This window comes from Limulus polyphemus, unplaced genomic scaffold (genome assembly GCF_000517525.1).
Source record: "Limulus polyphemus unplaced genomic scaffold, Limulus_polyphemus-2.1.2 Scaffold204, whole genome shotgun sequence".
Classification (NCBI taxonomy): Eukaryota; Metazoa; Arthropoda; class Merostomata; order Xiphosura; family Limulidae; genus Limulus; species Limulus polyphemus.
In genome coordinates, this window is record NW_013665814.1 from 210,113 (window position 1) to 219,284 (window position 9,172).

The window sequence follows — 9,172 nt, forward strand, 5'->3', positions numbered from 1 at the left end:
ACTATGTGTAATGTAGGAAAATGTTTGTTTGTAATTTCACGAGGGCTATCTGCTCTAGCCGTCACTAATTTAGCAGTGTAAGACTAAAGGGAAGGCAGCTAGTCATCACCACCCACCGCCAACTCTTGGGCTACTCTTTTTACCAACGAATAGTGGGATTAACCGTCACATTATAACGCCCCCACGGCTGATATTTTACTTATTAAAAACAAACTCAATGTTCACAACACTGATGTAACTAACAGACTGACAATAACAAACTGTCTAAATCATGTAGTGTTTACTCATTAACTGACATTGCAGCCTAGCTCACTTTTTATGTAACTTAAGTCTTGTTTCGTAAACTACCAAAAAAGGTTTAGTCATTAAGTCCACACCTCTGACGTTAGCTAAATTTCTTTCTGGCTGAACAACAATACAAATTTCTAGAAATGTCTAAATTAAAATCATAGAATACAATAATATTCTCTCATTTTGAAACACGAGTTGATTTATTAGGTTATTTATCCTCTGACTGACGTGGTATTTATAGTAGCCCCAGAGACTGTATAGATCCAGTAAACTATGTAAAAGGTTTATACAAGGATAAAGAAATCAGTTTGAAAGTAACTGATAAATGAACTGAATGGTATTTCTTTTAACTAATTCACTTTTAGGTCTGTCTAGTCAAAAACTAGAACATTCAAGCATTTATCTTTCTTTCCTGACCAAAGGCATTATCAATTCTCATTCCAAGAAAAATGCTACTTCTCATATTACGTTGAATAGAAAAGTTAACTGTATTTTGAATTGCTTATAACAACTAGACCTACTTGGCAACTTTACACAAAGGCTAAACATGCTATTGCAAACTGAGCAAATTAATTTGTAACACAATTTCTGCCCCAAGCCAATATAATACTTAGACTTTTGACGCTATTAGATTACAAAAATGATATATATTCAAACCCAAAGAGTTTAACATACAATAGCTATCAACATTTTGAATTCATAATAATTTATATGCACAGAGTATAAAACGGCCAATTAATCAAACAGTATGGAAATTAACATTAAACCCTGAATCCCATAATGGATCTTTAGTAGACTACCACAGTGGTAATGTTTATGCTTCTTAAATTATTTCTGAGGCTAAGTAATCAAACAATTGCAGACGATAAAAGGTTGTATGCCATTTAGTGAAAACTTTAAATCCTTTCAGAAAGTATATTTACTTCAAAACACTACGCTGCAATTCAAAGTAATTTTAGGTAACAAATCTGTCAAAAATGTGTTAAAGTTAAGCATTATAGTTCATTGTAATAAGTGTTATGTTAAAACGATTTTGGAGCTTCACGGCGTTGTTACAGTCCATGTCGTTACGTCCGATGATGTTCTATTTGATGGCCATACATTTTGAAAATAGCCCTGCAGCGTAGTTTTAGAATTTCCAAGATGGGGATATTCCTTGTACTTAATGTAACTGGTAAACAATGGAATATCGATAAACTTGGGGCGCCATAATTATCCAGAAAGGGATTGTAACACGTAATACCCTCACTTCGTTAAGCAAAGTTTGGCATGTTATAATAGGTGAGAATCCATGAGCACAAAGTGTAGTAGTAGATTTTTTTCTGTTATCATGACAGCCTTACGATGAAAATTCTAAATCTTTGATCTGAACACTTCTTTATACTTTAGTGTAAGAATATTTTACATCAGAAAGAGCTGTTACATTCAGTTCCCAAAGCAATCAACTTTCAATGCAATTATAGTACCTAAGAAATATCAACGCGTAGTTTAAGGTTTCATACTTGAAGAAATAGCATTTTCTATAAGACTTATAACCAGGAGGAAGAGTTACTCACTGAGAGTATACGGCTGTCTGAGAGAACTGTTGAATTTCGGAGAAGTTCCCTACTGGAAGTCACTTTTGTCAATATTGCAAAGGTATATGACGTTTTCTCATTGCACTCAGGAAGTTTAAAACTGCTGAAATCTGGTACACCTTGAATGGCTGATTGTGTTCTCCTCCGAATCTCTACATGACTTCCAGACATTTACTGACTAGAGTAGCCCAACCTCAGCTCTAGTCATGTTATCCAAGACCAGTCAAAATAAATTGGGTGTGCTGCTGAGGACTGTGTCTGCCAGTTTCAGCTGTTTTTCTGTTAGGCGAAACAGTAAGCATTGTCTGGTGAAGATGGTGACACAATGGACAATCAGAAGCTTCTCTTTAACAGGAAGTATACTATCAGGGTAACCATGGGTCATGGAGAGACCTATCATCATGCAGAGCAGATCGACGAGCTACCCTTATTAACTCATCGTTCTGTCACCCAGGGACAAAAATTTAAACTTCGTCTGAGTGTAGAGGTCCATAAGTTTGTTCATCAAATCATACCCTCAACGTTTAAGACATTTTTTGTCTGTCATTGGCCAAGAGTCTATAGGAGAAGGGTTTATGCTAAAACCACCGGATCCTTAAAGCAATGTTAAACAAGTATTTTCTATAATGTTTACTATAGTACTTTAAGCAGATCACTACTTCTAATGGTACTTAAATGCTTGATATTCAATTCTATGAAGCATCTGAGTGTAGAGCAACTCTGAGACTAGTCTACAGTTGCAGCTGAGTTTTGCACCAATGTTTTCACCCCTGTAGAGAACTGAGCTATCCATTAGGCCATGTTCAAGTCTCGATAGCTAGGGGCTTTGCCACTTACACAGATGATCTGTGCACTATACAAAGGTAAATATACCTTGCAATCATTTTGGCATATCATAGGCATATTCTAGTAGATAAGTTCATGGAGGGGCACCTAGTGGGCAATAAGTGATCTTTTTTGTATGAGAGAATTTCTCATAGTAACAAAAGCCAGTTTCTGTGGCAATGAGATTTGAAGTTGTGACTACCAATATACCATACTGACTGTCACACAGTCCTGTGAATGGTCAGGGTTTACTTGGTTCTCTCATGACGTTTCAATGCAGATGGTGTCTTCCCTCGGATGTAGCTCTGGAAGTGTAGATCAAAATATCTGCTTTGATTGAGAGCAGCTGGGTCATTTTTCAGAGAACTGCCTATGCATTGCTGTGGAATAAAAATAAGAAGCTATATGTACAAAGTTTTTCTTCTATTCAGAAGTGCAAGAGAATAAATATACTATATTTATATACTATATAAAAAAAAAAATTTGTACATACTAGTTCAATGGCATATTGCCAAAGAAGCTAGCTATAACATCATGGATTAGCATACTTAACACCTCAAAATTTGGTTTATAACGAATTCTCGACCCTTAGATAAATAATATAATTCAATAAGTGTAAAGATATAGCTAAAGAAATAAATTACACGGATATTCCCAAGAAATAAATGTTCGTACAGTGAGTCTGTAAACGGACGTAGAACCAAAGAACACAACGTTTCAAAAAAGGAACCTTTGGTGTTCTCCATGGAAGTAAAAAAATAAATATTCCACAGCAGAGTGTTTAGGACAGAACCAACTATAAAAATATTTTAAGCAAAAAGTGATGACTATGGTTCTAAAATAGAACATTCTAGTGCCATTAATGAGATAATAAACAAGGAGTTAAGTTGACAAAGACTCACAAGTCATTTTTTTTTACAAGCTTCCAGCCTCAATTTGAAATCGATGTTTTCTTAATTTATCAGAATAGATGGATGAAGAATCTGGAAACTGAGAAATCCCATCCGACCATGCTTCTGTCAAATCCTCTGGTGCAGCTCTAAAGGTCTTTTATGCCTTTGTTCTGCTAAAACATTTATTTTTAACCTAATCTCCACGTATGGTGGAAAGTCTGTGGTAAGTTTGTCGAGATGTGTAGTCTAGGATTAAACTCACTGTCCTTCGCAAAAGTTTGTTACAATGGAGATTGTGGTTACTATGGCCATCCTAATAAGCATTACTGACAATAGAAGAAGTAGATTCAAGAGCAGCATGGGACGTCGTTCTCATAATTAAAATTAACCCTCAGTATACGAGGATGTTAATGTACTCGATATAAATGATAGAAGGCTATAGGGAAGTATTCACTATACGGTTGTCCAATTAATGTTGAGTGCAATTGAAACCACCTGAAAAGTTGTGCTCTAGCTGAAAAAATGGAATATATATATATATATATGAGTATTATTTATAAAAATTAAAGTTAAGAATGCTTTTGAGAGGAAACATAAATATATCAACAAGCATTCAAATTAGCCTTATCAAACCAAAGACTTTCGTGACACCATTTATTTAAGACGTTAATAAAACTGAGTTTTTGTGTTTTTAATACAATGAGAAGTTAAGCGAATAACTTTATTTGAAATATCACTTACTTTGAATTAAGTTTCACGCAACTGTTCAAAATTCACAACGACACCATTGTACCGGTCAATCTCCTCCATTATCCACGATTACTTCTATAGTTACGTCGGGGATGGGATTATTACTCGAACAGAAAAAAAAAAAAGGAAACCCGCCTGTGGTATCTAAGAATATGTACAAACTTTGGTCCTGCTAATTTGAGAGTGAGGATATGAACACAGTTTCAAATATGGCATCCCTGGGATCTCAAGGAATAACAGGAACACTGATGCCATATTCGGGTTTTAGCAAACCTGAAAACTTGCTTCTAGACTTCCATCATATCTATTTTATTCACCGTACCCCCTTGGAAGGAAGTCTACGCCGCACTTCTAAACAAAAGAGGGCCAAAAACACAAAATTCGATGCTAGATTCGTGTTTAGCGGCTCTGAAACCTAACCCTAGACATTCGTAATGCCTCGGTGACCTTTTGGGGGCGCATTAGACAACTCTGTACACCCTTGGTAGAGGTGTTACATTATATAGATAAAAACACTCCTCTGGCCACCCCGAGTCCGCCTACAAATTTGATTTTTCTAGCTCTAAAGCTTTGAGAGGAGTTCGTAGACAAACAAACAAATTAGCAAACACACAACGTGTATAAATATATTTTGATAAGAAAATTTGAAAAAAACTACCTTTACACTCCAGATAATTAAAAGAGAATTTGTATTTTAACCAACGTTTCGCCTTTGCGACTTCTTCAGGGCTAGTACATTAATATAGAACGTTAAAAAAGACTTTGTTTTGGTATTTCGTCATCACAGGTCAAGGTTACGGAAAAGCGATGTTTCATAAAATTGATGTAACACGTAGGAAAGTGCATATCTATCTTTAACGCCTACTTTTCGTACCAAATAATGCTAAAGAAAATATGAACTAACTAATCTAATAGACAGCAGTGTTATATTAACAGTATTGCTGCTTGTCCTCCGATTCTCTGTAATACAATAAGATGAGAAGCGCAGAGAAAAAAAAATATTAATAGTGTACTATAAACAAAAACAAACATGTTTATCGTGTATTTGTTCTCATATCTGCACCACATAACGAAAATGAATAGAAATAAAGTGTTTAGAAGTTTATTTCTTTACTGTTATATAAAAAAAGAGGTTGTTACCGTATTATATATATAGCTTTAAAAGAGATGCTAGTGGCACTAGAGTGACTCTTGGTAATTAAGCAGAACTTAGACCTACTGTAATTGTTGAGGTATGGGCACAGGCTTGACCCCGAACCTGACAAACATCCTTAGTGAAAAGCACTATACTTCCTTCGCCATTAACTGCCTTTATAGCAGCCGGTTCTATGGGTTTCATTACTGCTGGTACAGCCCCCTTACCACGGCTGCTTCTTCAGGTGGTCGACATTGTACGGAATGCATGTACCTCCTTTAGTTCATAAATCTGAACACGAAAGTTGTTAACGTTGTAGCGTCTCTATGTCTAACTACTGAGTCGGCTTGAAAGTGTCTGGTTCCCCGTCTTAAGAAGAAATTTGGCAACAAATTAGTATTTCTTAGAAGTTAGTGAGTGAGGCCTAAAGGTCTGGTCGTTCTAGTGGTCCTGTCATCAGTACCGTCGTGTTTGCGGTTAATTCTTGTGCACGTTTTCCAGTGTTTCTACAGTATATCTTAAGGGGAAAAAGCGCGCACCACGTGGTCTACTCAATTCGAACACTAAAATCACTCTACATGTTTCTTTATCTACGTACCGCTATTTTTTTCTTTCTTCATGACATTCCTAATGCAAAACAATACAATGTTTATGTATTATATGTAATTAACATATGATGATATGTTTAAATATTATATATATATATTTCCCATTCCAAACGGTTACATATGAAAAGCAGCCCAGTCTCTAACGTCCCATTTTTGTACAATCTAAACTACTTTTGTACAATCTAAACTACTTTTGCACAATCTAAACTACTTTTGTACAAAGTAAACTACTTTTTATACAAAGTAAACTACTTTGTACGATCTAAACTACTTTTGTACAATCTAAACTACTTTTGCACAATCTAAACTACTTTTGTACAAAGTAAACTACTTTTTGTACAAAGTAAACTACTTTGTACGATCTAAACTACTTTTGTACAAACTAAACTACTTTTGTACAAAGTAAACTACTTTGTACGATCTAAGCTACTTTTGCACAAACTAAACTACTTTTGTACAATCTAAACTACTTTTGTACAATCTAAACTACTTTTGCACAAACTAAACTACTTTTGTACAGTCTAAACTAATATATGGAATAAGCCAAGATGATTCAGAGAAATTTCTGAATAACATTATCTTAATTATTTTCATTTGTATGATATTCGTTATATGATTTTATATCAAGTTTAATGACAAATTGCTGATTTCATATTCGTCTTTTGTTTTGATTTAACACAGGGCTACTGACAACTTTTGTATCATTAACGCTTCTCCTTCAGTACTTATATACTGTAATCATCAAAAGTAAAGTGTACGATTTTCGCTAATTCACATAATTTTGAACTAAAACAAAGTTAAAATGTTAAAAACACCCAAAATGTACCAGTGGAAACATCGTTCAACATTTTAATTTTTCTACCCGTTTTCACTCTTGTCCTAGTGATATATTTACATAAAAATATAAAATAATGAATTTTATCATACAAAAAAAAGGATAAAATACGTTCTCTGTTGTGCACCAGTATAAATGTACATTTTTTTGTAGTTCTAAGAACTAGCAAAGCAACAAGAACGTAAAGTAGCCTGAAAATTAAACATGTTTTAAATATTCCTCTAGCTTCCTCGAAAAATTATATTTTTCTTGTTTCTATTGGTTAAAATTCATATTCAGATATAATTTGTGTTATTCATAACAGTCCGATTGTCCCATTCTTTTAACAAAAGCTGAACCTGGGCACTGATTGTCACTATAAAAGTTACGTAAAGTTATTATACTTATCACTTTATTAACATCAGCAGAAGTGAGAAAATTCAGATAATAGAACTCCAATAGCGTTTATAACACTATATATAGAAACACTGAATAAACGAGTAATACCATATTTTTCGGAATATAAGACGCACCCTTATTTTGAAGACAAAGTTGTTGTTTTTTTTTGGGGGGGAAGCTACAGTCGCATTTGAAAGATTTTTATTGAACAAAAATTCAGTTTGATACTTTAAAAATTAGTATATATATTGCTCTAAACACAAAAGAGCTCATTTGAATCCAAGGCAAGCACTGAAAAACGATTTTTCATTTGTTAAAGTTAGGCCTGAAATGGCCTTATTCTGCCCCACATTAAACAGGGATTGTCGTGTATTTACAAGCTTTTTCACTCTCATCCATTACTATAATTTATTCTTTTATTATTTAGGGAGCATTATAAATAGTTGTGTTTTTAAAAGAAAGAAAAACTACTATTGTTATAAATAACACATTAAATTGAACTAAACAATGCATGCCTATTTAAATATATGTACACATGGCTTGTGTATATCGTATATATACATATATATTATTCATACCTTCGGTTTATAGGATGCAAGCAGATTTTGCCATCAAATTTTGGGGTAAAAAATGTGCGTCTTATACACCGAAAAATACGGTGCGTACACATTATGTATACGAATTTTCCATTCTTCTTGATCTTTGTAACAATAAGTTTCTTGAAAATCACAATGATTTACACCCTCTTTCTAAAATTCTAGTTTATATTCTCACGAAATAATCATAATAAATAAAGCTAAATGTGTGGTCAACTTGCATTCGAAATACGAAGAAGTGTGAAGTATCCAATCGCCTGAACTTAAAAATAGTTATAATAGGGAAGTCTTAGATGTTAGACAAGACCAAATGACTGTGTGTGAAAAGCTGGTTTATAGTGGAAAGCGTATGTTACTACTACCCTTTCCGAGGAAACTTTTCCATTTTTTTTGCCATAAAAAAGTACTTGCAGAGAAGACTGCCAATGACTAGGAGCAGCAGATCTCACTGTGCTGAGAATGTCGGTTTATTGGTATGTTAGGCAGAAAAATGTCGCCATAACGCCATCCCTGCTTACGGGGGATATCGTTAATAAAACATTATGGTGTTTGTCAAAAAAAAATCTTCGGTGGCCAAGCTTTTAGGAATGTCACGTACTCATTTATCTAAAAATAATAATAAATTATGTTTGAGGTTAAAAGAAAGCAAAAGGTTATGTACATAAGCTTCTAGGTTCTTATATCTTTTATATAAAGTTTGCTTTTGTTAAACATCAAGTTATACTGCAGGTATCGAAACCCGATTTTAGGGATATAAGCCCAAAGTCTTACCGCTGAGAGATTTCTACAAAGAATAAATATGAAAAACATTAAGAAAACCATCTAACTGGAGATACATAGAGGAATGTTCATCGCCATTTTCCATGAGCAGCAAACTGATCGGAAATTTTATTGTGTTGAAAAGTTATTTTAATTGTGAGATTTTCTAAGAAGAAGGGTTATTTGGAAGTTTGTTTGTTTGTTTCATATTTCAACGCAATCTACATAAGGGCGGTCCGAACATAGCCGTCCCTAATTTTGAATTGATAGATTAATTGTGGCCTTTGATTATTTACGTAAATTTTAAAACGTTTGATCAAACAAGTAAAATCAAACGTAAGCTCTAAACATTCTGATACTAGCGATCCTAGTGTCAATTTAGAGAACTTGTGATTACGCTACCTAATTATATAAAAAATAAAAAGTAACTAATAAATTAATAAAAACATACTCTAAATAATTCGGTGACGAGGAACCCACTTTGAGATTAATAATGGCTGGAGACGGCTTAAATGGGTAATAAAG